We start from the raw sequence: 11,443 nt of genomic DNA on the forward strand, positions 1-11,443 counted from the left end.
TTTTCCTTGATTCTCTGTTTTGGTGCCTGTGCATTAAATAAAACAGCCATCTCTCCTAGTCTTCATGACTGGCCTCATACAGGAGAAGACCCTTACCAATAAGAGCAACCGGAGATTCTGAAGACCTCTCAGCCTTTGTGCTAGCTCAACCTGCTTCCTTTCTTCTTAGCCTGCAAACATATAGAGTATGCTGGATCCCATCAGTGCATAGAGATAAATGAGACAGATGCAAGGTCCTCAGGCAGCTCCCAGAGAAGTCGAATCATTAGATGTTCTGTCTAACTCTTTCCTTCCTCAGTGATAAATTGGGATCTGAGGTTTTTAGCCTGTTTTCTCTGCACTGAGCTGGGATGAGAGGCCCCGACAGCTAGTTGTGTTCTAGATTAAATGTTGTCTTTGTTTTCACTAGCTCTTAGGCTTTTTATATTTTAGTGCATTTTTTTGTTTTGATGTTTTGTTTTTTTTTTAATTTACTAATGTAATAAAGAAGAACGGTTCTTTGGATTTCTCAAAAGGAGTATAAGTACATTGGAAGGGAGATTCAGAAATTTACCATTTGAATCTCATAACTGCAAGTTCCAGTAGAAGATATGGGATTTGAGAAAACATCTCCAAGTCACTGGATTTTGTTCATTATTACTCAACAAAATATATATTATATATCAATTGTTAGTCTCAGATGAGCTTCATTCAGCTTGATATTAGTATATTTTTTCTCACATTGTGACAAATGAAGCTTTTATTATTATGAGAAATTTCTTAAGTTTTGATGGGACTTTTTAGGTATTATAGAAGAGAGTTGAGAATAACTGCTTTAGATACCATGGTCCAGATTATTTTTTCATATAGAAAATTACCTATATGTAGTCTTGACAGTAACTAAAATGGAATAGGTAATATAAGATCAGAAGTATTGAAAACAAATTTTCTAGAGTGTAAGAGTGTATATATTAGCTCCAAAGGGCCACTTACAACAGATAAAAGGATTTCAAGTATGTAAGTACCTAGACATCCATTATCTGCTTCAACTGGAGTGACTCCATTTTCTATGCTTCATATATTACCCATTTGCATAAAATTACATTAGGGAAAGAGTTCCACTACCTAAAGTTAAAAAGTAAATTTAAAGTCACAGTTGTAGAGAAAAGGTAGGTTCATTGCATTAAGAGAAAACTTGTTCTAAATCTCACGTTAATCATTTAGTAACTCAGATAGAAGGATAAAAATCTACTACAAATACAGTACAAAAAATGTGCCCCCAAAATATTTTGGTTTTCTTTCTTTCTTTTTCTTTTTTTTTCTTTTTTTTGCAGTACTTGACAAACAGTTGGATCCATACGTTATAGTTATTGTTACAATTACTTTTATTTTATGGCTATACTCATTTATTTTTAGTTTACAAATATGAACCCTGTCTGGTGTAGGCTCTGAGAATCCAAAAACTAAAAAAAAAAAAAAAAAAAAAAAAAAAAAAAAAAAAAAAATCTATGTTCTCAAATATGTAACAATCTGTTAAGGAGAAAAATATGTAACTATTTTAATTACAGTAAAATAAGTATTATATTGAGGAAGTGAAAGGTACCAAAATATGGAGTAAGAAATCAGTAAGTCAACCAGATGGAGTCTGGCAATCTTCAGAAGGCATTTTATGTGAAATATGAGAATAATGGGAATTTTCTGCTTGTACAAGCCAAGGGAACATATTCTAGGCCAAAGGAACAATATATTCAAACTCCAAGAGACACTAGAGAATAAAAAGTCCTTGGCAAGATTTTATTAAGTCAGAACTGCTATAATGTAAAATGAATGGCATGACATTAGACATGTAGACAATGTTAGATCACAAAGTATATTAAACAATATGCAGAGTGTTTGTCTTCTCAGCTATGGGGTAGACACTAAAGATTCTGAGTAGAGTTATACTAGTATATATTAATATAAATTAAGCAAAATCGAGTTTTTAATTTTTTAATATTTAAAAAATTTTTCCCTTATTTATTCCTGGATAAATTGCTAATAAAGGATGATAAGGATTAATTTAAATTATATAGTTTTTTGGATGAAGGTTAGTTCCTAAGTTTATTTCCAAATGCTCATATTGTCTTTGCAGAAAATATTTGGTTGTAGCTATAAATTATATATATATTATATATATAATATATATTATATATATTATATTAATTTTAAACTTCTACTTTAAACCCCCTTTTATAGTTCAGTTTCAAAGTTTGTGGGATAGTATTTCATATCCTTCAGAAATGTGATTTAAATTTTTGCTTTTAGAAATCAGTTTTGCACTTCAATTCTAAAGGTCATGGCACATTACTTAAAACCCCAAAATGAATGCATAAAAGCTACCTGTCATTTGTCATTCCCTATAAAAGTTCTCTTACTCTCCATGGACTTCATCCTTAGTTAAGTTTTCTCCTTTCATTTCTGCCTACAGAGCTCTTGATATTCCTTGGAACTTCCTAAATTAGTGAGTTTGGGGAGACTTGCTAAGGTCTTTCCTGGAAAATCTATTTTCAGTTCATCATATTAGGCTTTGAGATGCCTGTCAAAGATATGGTCTGCTCTATGATGTCCTCAGAGGATTCCAGGTTAATCATTTTACTAGTTACTGCATTGGAATAGGATGAATCTTTGGACTTTAAGGACTGGTTTCAGCCTAGAAAGATTGTCTTGGTGATTATATGTTATGAATCCTTTTCATGGAGTCCATAAACCCTTTAAAAGAAGTAGGATAGGGGCGCCTGGGTGGCACAGCGGTTAAGCGTCTGCCTTCGGCTCAGGGCGTGATCCTGGCGTTCTGGGATCGAGCCCCACATCAGGCTCCTCTGCTGGGAGCCTGCTTCTTCCTCTCCCACTCCCCCTGCTTGTGTTCCCTCTCTCGCTGGCTGTCTCTATCTCTGTCAAATAAATAAATAAAATCTTTAAAAAAAAAAATAAAAGAAGTAGGATATTGTGTGCTCATACATTTGTGTAATTTTCTCTGGATAGTTTCCGTAATACTCTCAAAGGAATCTAATTCCCTTTCATCCCCACCAAAAATAAAAAGTTTAAGAATCACTGCTTTTTTACCAAAAGAATACCGTTAGCTGCTAATAATTCAGAGAAAGAACAGAGAATAACAGTTCCCACATGAGGTGATGCTGTCAAGAAAAGAATCAAGCTCTGGCCATACTAATCGCCATAACTGCAAACCTCTTTAGGTATTAAGTCATTGCTTTCCTGTGTATGTATATTTGATTTAACACAGAAATTATTTGTAGAATTGCCTATCTAAAATATCTTTAAAATTGGGAAAGTTACATGAGATATTTTACATTGAGAATGGAGTACTATGGTTAAAAAGGTGAGTGAAATATATGATTTTTGCAATGACATTGGGTGATGATTTGAATGTAACAATATAAAAAATAGAGTGGAAAGAAACCAGTTTCATATCCATTTAACCTATTTTTAACTTGAAATAGTGTTATTTAGTGGGTTACACTGAAATATATTCACTTTTTTGATATGTCTCAATATGCTAAAAATTATCTAAGCCAACACTATTTTTATTACCAAAAAGTACTTTTGTCTGAGACATAATTTGAGTTTGATCTATGAAGGCAGGAAAGACTCTTACCAAAATGAAATTTATGTATTTTTCTACTCTGTTGTTCTGATTGCAATGTAGAAGTTTTATTATTTATTCAAAGTAGTATTTCAACTTTAACTTCTTTATAATTAACCATGTTTGTAACCAAGGAAAGGATATTTTACAAACAGTTACCAAAGTTTTATCTCTGGTTATCATAATAAATCATATTTTTATTTTCATCTTTTCCCAAAATACAAACGTTAGTTTACCAGGCCACAGCATCTTGTTTATAAGTTGAGGTTTAGTTGTGAATTAGAGTCATTGTTAGAAAAGAATCAGTAAATTAGTAAGGAAAGTAGACTTTGCTTTGAATTCTCAACAACGAAATCATTAGAGATATCAACTATTTTCTTCTTCAAGAAAGAAAGAGATAAGTCTCATGTTCTCTTTGACGGTCAAAAAAATAATTTATTGACAAATGCCAAAACATACACCCTCTGGCTCTTTTTTTCTCTCCTGATACCACCCAGTTCCAAGGATGATACCCCTCAGGGCTCAGTGTGTTCCTTCCCTTGGCCTTGCTGCACTAATTACAGTCTGACTGGATATTGGCACTTGGCGCAGTAATGTTTTATCTTCACTCATTCTGTCATTGATGTTGACCTAGTCATTCCTGAGGCAATTGATATTGACCTTTTTATACTCATGTTCAATAGCTCTACTCTTGAAAAACAGAGGGTATGGCTACAAAAATATATATCTTTTATTCACAATTTTTTTAGAGTCCCAAGTTACGTTATTTTCCTTGATGTTTCTTTTTCTTTCTTAGCACCTTTTTTCCCTTAGTTCTAGAAGAAGTTGGAAGAAAGAAATATTAAAGGAATTACATAAATTAATAGCTACACGTATAAACTAATGCCACCTATGTTTAGTCAGGGTTGCTTAAACAAGCTAGGGTACCCTAAAATCTCTTCCTTCAGTATGAGCTCTCTGCTCACCAGATACTGTATAGAGAAAGATGTTAAACGATTGGTTTCCTCACATTGATTAAGAACATTGGAACAGACCATTCATATCAGTTTGTGTATGAATTACACATCAAGAATCAAGAATGGTCTTTGATTTTTATACAAATAGGACCACCTATTGACTATTTTTGGTCCATCTTAGATAGTTCTGACTTGCCCAAATAGATTCATATTTTTGTCTTGAGGACTATAAAAGGCCATTTCCTGGCTATTTTCTGTATCAATGCTCTTGAAAATCTTGTAAGATAGTCCACTTTGTGTCCTGGAAAGCATTAATTTCTTTAGTGTTGAATCTGATATGGTAGTGCAAACTTAATTATCATGTCTGAAATATATTTATTTCATTCTGAGAAGCTCTTGTCAGTAAAATGGAAAAAAAAATCAATTACTCCAATTTACTAGGAAAAAAGGGGATGATAATATTTACCTTGTAAAAGTAAAATGCTATTTTTGTATTCTTTATTATTGGAAGCTATATTTAATTCAGTACTATTGCTTCAGAAACTGCTTTATTGATTTAAATATGCTTGAAATGTAAAATTAGTTTTAAGCCCCCTCAAACCCTGAAATGTTAGTGAGGATTTTAGAGAAAATATTTCCAGTTGTAAGACAACAGAAAAATTGGAAATTTCTTCTGTGTATTATTTTAACTAATTCTCATGAAAACTGAAGAGTTCCTAAGTAGAAAAGAGAATTCAGATTGTCATCTTCAATACCATAAAATTTTATATGGAGAGAAAATTCCAGTACTATGGATGTCTTCTCTCCCCATAATTTTTTTTATATTGCATAAAATAATACCCAGAAGAAATTTTCAATTTTTGTCTGTTATTGCCCCTTGTATTATCAGATTTTCATTTTTTGTTCTAAAAAGGAAAAAAAAAGTATTCCTAAACTTTTCTAGCAAGTGCACTGCTTATTATTCATATAAACTGTTTACTTTTCTGTTTGGACGTTACTAATTGTTTCTGTATATAAAATCACAAGTATCACAACCACCTTCAATTATTGCAACATTTTTCCCTTGCAATAATAAATAAACATTTACACTTGACAGAGAGAAGGGGAGAAAGAAGTAAATCTTCTATGTGTACATTTTCATATATAAATCATAGTTTTAAACAGCATCTTTTTGTATGTGAGATACATACTGCTTTATATTTGGTCAAAATATTTACCAGTTTCTTGATGATAAGAGGGAGATGGGGATACAGCTTTTATGAATACGAAAGTTTCATGTCACTTATTTTAAGTCCTCAGATGCTATGCTCCCATCTTGTATTACTTCCATTGTGGAGGCCAAAAGGCTGACTAGGAAAGTAAAACCAACATCAGACAGCACGTTCAGTTGCATGTTAAAAGTATTTATTTAGCTTCTTTAGTGAGGATAGTCTTCAGTGCTGGATGAATAAACAGTCAAGCTTTAAAGTAGTATTTTATGTCTATAGCAGAAAATAGATGAGTTGATAAGATCGATGATTTCTTTTTCATCAGTCTCTAGATATCATATGTATATGATTTTTGATCTCTGTTCAGAGTGAAAGATCTTAGATTAGATTTCATAGTGTATAATAAATACTTAAAAATTATTTGTTAAATTAGTAAATGTGGTTCCAGTATATCCTGTAGTATTAAGTCCTTACTATTTTCACTAATCTATAAGAATATTACTACCTTCATTTCCATATATTTAATAATTTCAATTGACTGCCAAAAGATCAGGGGCATATGTGGCCTGCTTTTTTAGATAATCTGATACCTATTAAACATACATAAGATCTTATTTTGTCTTATTAAAAACCTTGGCATCATTGTCATTTTTAAGAAACTCTGAATTGTTTTATTTTAGAAATATAGCAGTTTTCTATTTATACATTTCTTCTTTTTAAATGCATTCCAAAGCCTTATTACCAATGATTTTAGTTATCCCTTGTACTTGGACATTTTAAACTCTCAAAAATATCTGCTGATTGACTAATTGACTACTTCTTTTTATCTGTAAATGGGCTTTTAAATAATAAGTTAGTGAAAATATATTTTTGCATAGAGTATTTCCTTTTTTTCAAGTTTTTGTTTAAATTCTAATTAGCTAACATATAGTGTAATATTAATTTCAGGAGTATAATTTAGTGATTGATCAGATATATAACACCTAGTGCTTATCGCAAGTGCACTCCTTAATCCCTATCACCCATTTAGCCCATCCCCCACTCACTTCCCTCTATCAACCATCAGTTTGTTCTCTATAGTTAAGAGTCTCTTATGGTTTGCTTCCCTCCCACTTTTTTCCCCTTCCCTTTATTTATGTGTTTTCCTTCTTAAATTCCATATCTGAATGAAATCATATGGTATTTGTCTTTCTATGACTTATTCCACTTAGCATAATGCACTGTAGCTCCATCCATGTCCTCGCAAATGGCAAGACTTCATTCTTTTTGCTGGATGAGTAATATTCTGTAGTTTATATATACAGCATCTTCTTTATCCATTCACCACTTGATGAGCACTTGAGCTCTTTCCATAGTTTGGGTATTGTTGATAATGCTGCTATAAACATCAGGGTGCATGTGCTCCTTTGAATCTGTATTTTTGTATCCCTTGGGTAAATACCTAGTGGTACAATTGCTGGGTTGTAGGGTAGTTCTATTTTTAACTTTTTGAGGAACCTCCATACTGTTTTCCAGAGTAGCTGCACCAGTTTGCATTCCCACAACAGTGCTGGAGGGTTCCCCTTTCTCCACATCCTCACCAACATCTGCTGTTTCCTGTGTTGTTAATTTTAGCCATTCTGACAGGTGTGAGGTGGTATCTCAATGTACTTTTGATTTGTATTTCCCTGACAATGAGTCATGTTAAGCATCTTTTCATGTGTCTGTTGGCCATCTCTCTGTCCTCTTTGGAGAAATGTTTGTTCATGTCTTCTACCCATTTCTTAACTGGATTATTTATTTTTTGGGTGTTAAGTTTGATAAGTTCTTTATAGATATTGGGTACTTACCCTTTATCAGATATGACATTTGCAAATATCTTCTACCATTTCATTGGTTGCCTTTTAGTATTGTTGTTGTTTCCTTTGCTGTGCAGAAGCTTTTTATTTTGATGAAGTCCCAATAGTTCATTTTTGCTTTTGTTTTCCTTGCCTCTAGAGACTTGACCAGTAAGAAGTTGCTGTGGCTGAGATCAAAGAGGTTGTTGCCTGTGTTCTCCTCTAGGATTTTGATGGATTCCTGTCTTACATTTAGGTCTTTCATCCATTTTGAATTTATTTTTATGTATGGTATAAGAAAGTAGTCCAGTTTCATTCCTCTGTATGTCGCTGTCCAGTTTTCCCAACACCATTTGTTGAAGAGACTTTTTTTCCATTGGATATTCTTTCCTGCTTTGTTGAAAATTGTTGACCATACAGGTGTGGGTCCGTTTCTAGGTTTTCTATAATGTTCCATTGATCTGTATGTCTGTTTTTGTGCCAATACCATACTATCTTCATGCCTATGCCTTTGTAACATAGTTGCAGTCCAGAATCGTGATGCTTCCAGCTTTGCTTTTCTTTTTCAGGATTGCTTTGGCTATTTGGGGTCTTTTATGGTTCCATACAAATTTTAGGATAGTTTGTTCTAGGTCTGTGAAAAAGGCTGGTGGTATTTTGATAGGGATTGCATTAAATATGTAGACTGCTTTGGTAGTATAGACATTTTAACAATGTTCTTCCTATCCTTGAGCATGGAATGTTTTTCCATTTCCTTTTGTTCTCTTCAATTTCTTTCGTAAGTGTTCTATAGTTTTCAGAGTACAGATATTTTGCCTTCTTTGTTAGTTTATTCCTGGGTGTTTTATGGTTTTTGGTGTAATTGTAAATGGATTTGATTCCTTGATTTCTTTTTCTGCTGCTTCACTATTGGTGTATAGAAATGCAACCAATTTCTGTTCATTGATTTTATATCCTATGACATTCCTGAATTCATGTATTACTTCTAGCAATTTTTTGGTTGGGTCTTTCAGGTTTTCTACATAGAGTGTTATGTTGTTTGCAAATAGTAAAAGTTTGACTTCTTTCTTGCCAATTCTATGCTAAATAACAATGGCAAAAATGGACATCCCCGTCTTCTTCCTGATTGTAAAGGAAAAGCTCTCTGTTTTCCCCATTGAGGATAATATTAGCTCTCATATATGGCCTTTATGATGTTGAGATATGTTCCCTCTATCCCTACTTCATTGAGGGTTTTCATTAAGAATGGATACTGTATTTTGTCAAATGCCTTTTCTGCATCTATTGAGAGGATCATATGGTTCTCATCCTTTCTTTAATTAATATGGTATATCACATTGATTGATTCGTGAATATTGAACTACCCCTGCAGACCAGGAATAAATCTCGCTTGATCGTGGTGGATAATTCTTTTAACGTACTGTTGGATTTGGGTTGCTAGTATCTTGTTGAGAATTTTTGCATCTATGTTCATCCGGGATATTGAGCTGTAGTTCTCCTTTTTAGTGGAGTCTTTATCTGGGTTTGGTATGAGGGTAATGCTGGTTTCATAGAATGAATTTGGAAGCTTTCCTTCCTTTTTTTTTTTTTTGGAATAGTTTGAGAAGAATAGGTATTAACTGTTCTTTAAATGTTTGGTAGAACTCACCTATGAAGCCATTTGGTCCTGGACTTTATGTTTGTTGGGAGTTTTTTGATTAGTGATTTAAATTCTTTGCTGGTTATGGATTTATTTAAATTTCCTATTTCTTCCTGTTTCAGTTTTGGTGTTTTATATGCTTCTAGAAATGTGCCCATTTCTTCTAGTTGTCCAATTTGTTAGCATGCAATTTTTCATAATATTCTCTTAATATTATATTTCTGTGGTGTTGGATTTTATTTATTTGGGTCCCTTCTTTTTTCTTTTTGGTAAGTCTGGCTAGGGGTTTATCAATTTTATTAGTTCTTTTAAAGAACCAGCTCTTAGTTTTGTTAATCTAGTTTATTGGGTTTTTGTTTGTTTGTTTCTATATAATTTATTTCCACTCTAATCTTTATTATTTCCCTTCTTCTGCTGGCTTTAGGCTTTATTTGCTGTTCCTTTCCTAGCTCTTGCTTCTTGAAGTAGGCCTGTATTGTTGTATACTTCCCACTTATGACCATGTTTGCTGCATCCCAAAGGTTCTAGACAGTCTTGTTTTCATTTTCTTTTGCTTCCATCTATTTTTTAATTTCTTCTTTAATTTTATGGTTAGCCCATTCATTCTTTAGTAGAATGCTCTTTAACCTCCATCTATTTTGGTCTTTCCAAATTTTTTCTTGTGGTTGACTTTAAGTTTCAAAGTATTGTGGACTGAAAATATGCACGATATGATCTAAATCTTTTGTACTTGTTGAGGTGATTTGTGACCCAGTATGTGATCTACTCAGAGAATGTTCCATGTGCACTCAAAAAGAATGTGTATTCTGCTGCTTTACATTGAAATGTCCTGAATATATCTGTTAAGTTCATCTGGTACAGTGTGTCTGTCAAAGCCATTATTTCCTTGCTGATCTTCTATTTAGATGATCTGTCCATTTCTGTAAGTGGGGTGTTAACCCCCCTGCTATTATTGTATTATTATCAATGAATTTCTTTATGTTTGTTATTATTTGAGATATATATTTGGGTGTTCCCAAGTTGGGGGCATAAATATTTACAATTGTTCAATCTTCTTGATGGATAGACCTCTTCATGATACAGTGCCTTATTCATCTCCTGTTATAGTCTTTGGTTTATAATCCAGTTTGTCTTATGTAAGTATGGCTACTGTGACTTTCCTTTGATGTCCTTTAGCATGATAGATGGTTCACCAACCCCTCACTTTCAGTCTGGAGGTGTCTTTAGTTCTTAACTGAGTCTCTTGAAGGCAGCATATAGATGGGTCTTGTTTTTTGTTTTTTTTTTAAATCCATTCTGATACTCTATGTCTTCAATTGAAGCATTTAGTCCATTTACATTCAGAGTGATTGTTGATACATATGAATTTAGTGCCCTTGTATTACCTGTAAAGTTGGTGTTTCTGGTGATATTTTCTGGTCCTTCCTAGTCTTTGTTGCTTTGGTCTTTCTCCCAAAGAGTCCCATCTAATATTTCTTGCAGGCTGGTTTAGTGGTCATGAACTCCTTTAGTTTTTGTTTGAGAAACTCTTTATCTCTACTTCTATTCTGAATGATAGCCTTGCTGGATAAAGTATTCTTGGCTGCATATTTTTCCCATTCAGCATGTTGAATATATCATGCCACTCACTACCTTCTGGCCTGCCAATGTTTTGTGGAGAGATCTGCTACAAACCTGATCTGTCTTCCCTTGTAGGTTAAAGACTTTTTTTTTCCCTTGCTGCTTTTAGGATTCTTTCCTTGTATGTGTATTTTGTGAATTTGACTATGATTTGTCATAGTGTTGGCTGGCTTTTATTGATTTTGATGGGAGTTCTCTGTGCCTCGATGTCTGTTTCCTCCCCGAGATTAGGGGAATTTTCAGCTTTCATTTGCTCAAATAAACCTTCTACCCCTTTTTCCCTCTCTTCTTTTTCTGGGACTCCTATGATATGAATGTTATTATGCTTTATGGAGTCACTGAGTTCCCCAAGTCTACATTCATGATCCAATAGTTTTCTTTACCTCTTCTTTTCAGCTTCATTATTTTCCATAATTTTATCTTCTATATCACTGATTCATCCTCTCCTTTGACCATCCTTGTTGTCAATACATCTAGTCAGTTTTGCTTCTCTTTTATTTCAGTCTGACTAGTTTTTAGGCTTTTTAACTCTGCAGTAAGGGTCTCTCTGGTTTCTTCTATGCTTTTTTTCAAGTCCACTAGTA

This window comes from Ursus maritimus, unplaced genomic scaffold (genome assembly GCF_017311325.1).
Source record: "Ursus maritimus isolate PB19 unplaced genomic scaffold, ASM1731132v1 scaffold_8, whole genome shotgun sequence".
NCBI lineage: Eukaryota > Metazoa > Chordata > Mammalia > Carnivora > Ursidae > Ursus > Ursus maritimus.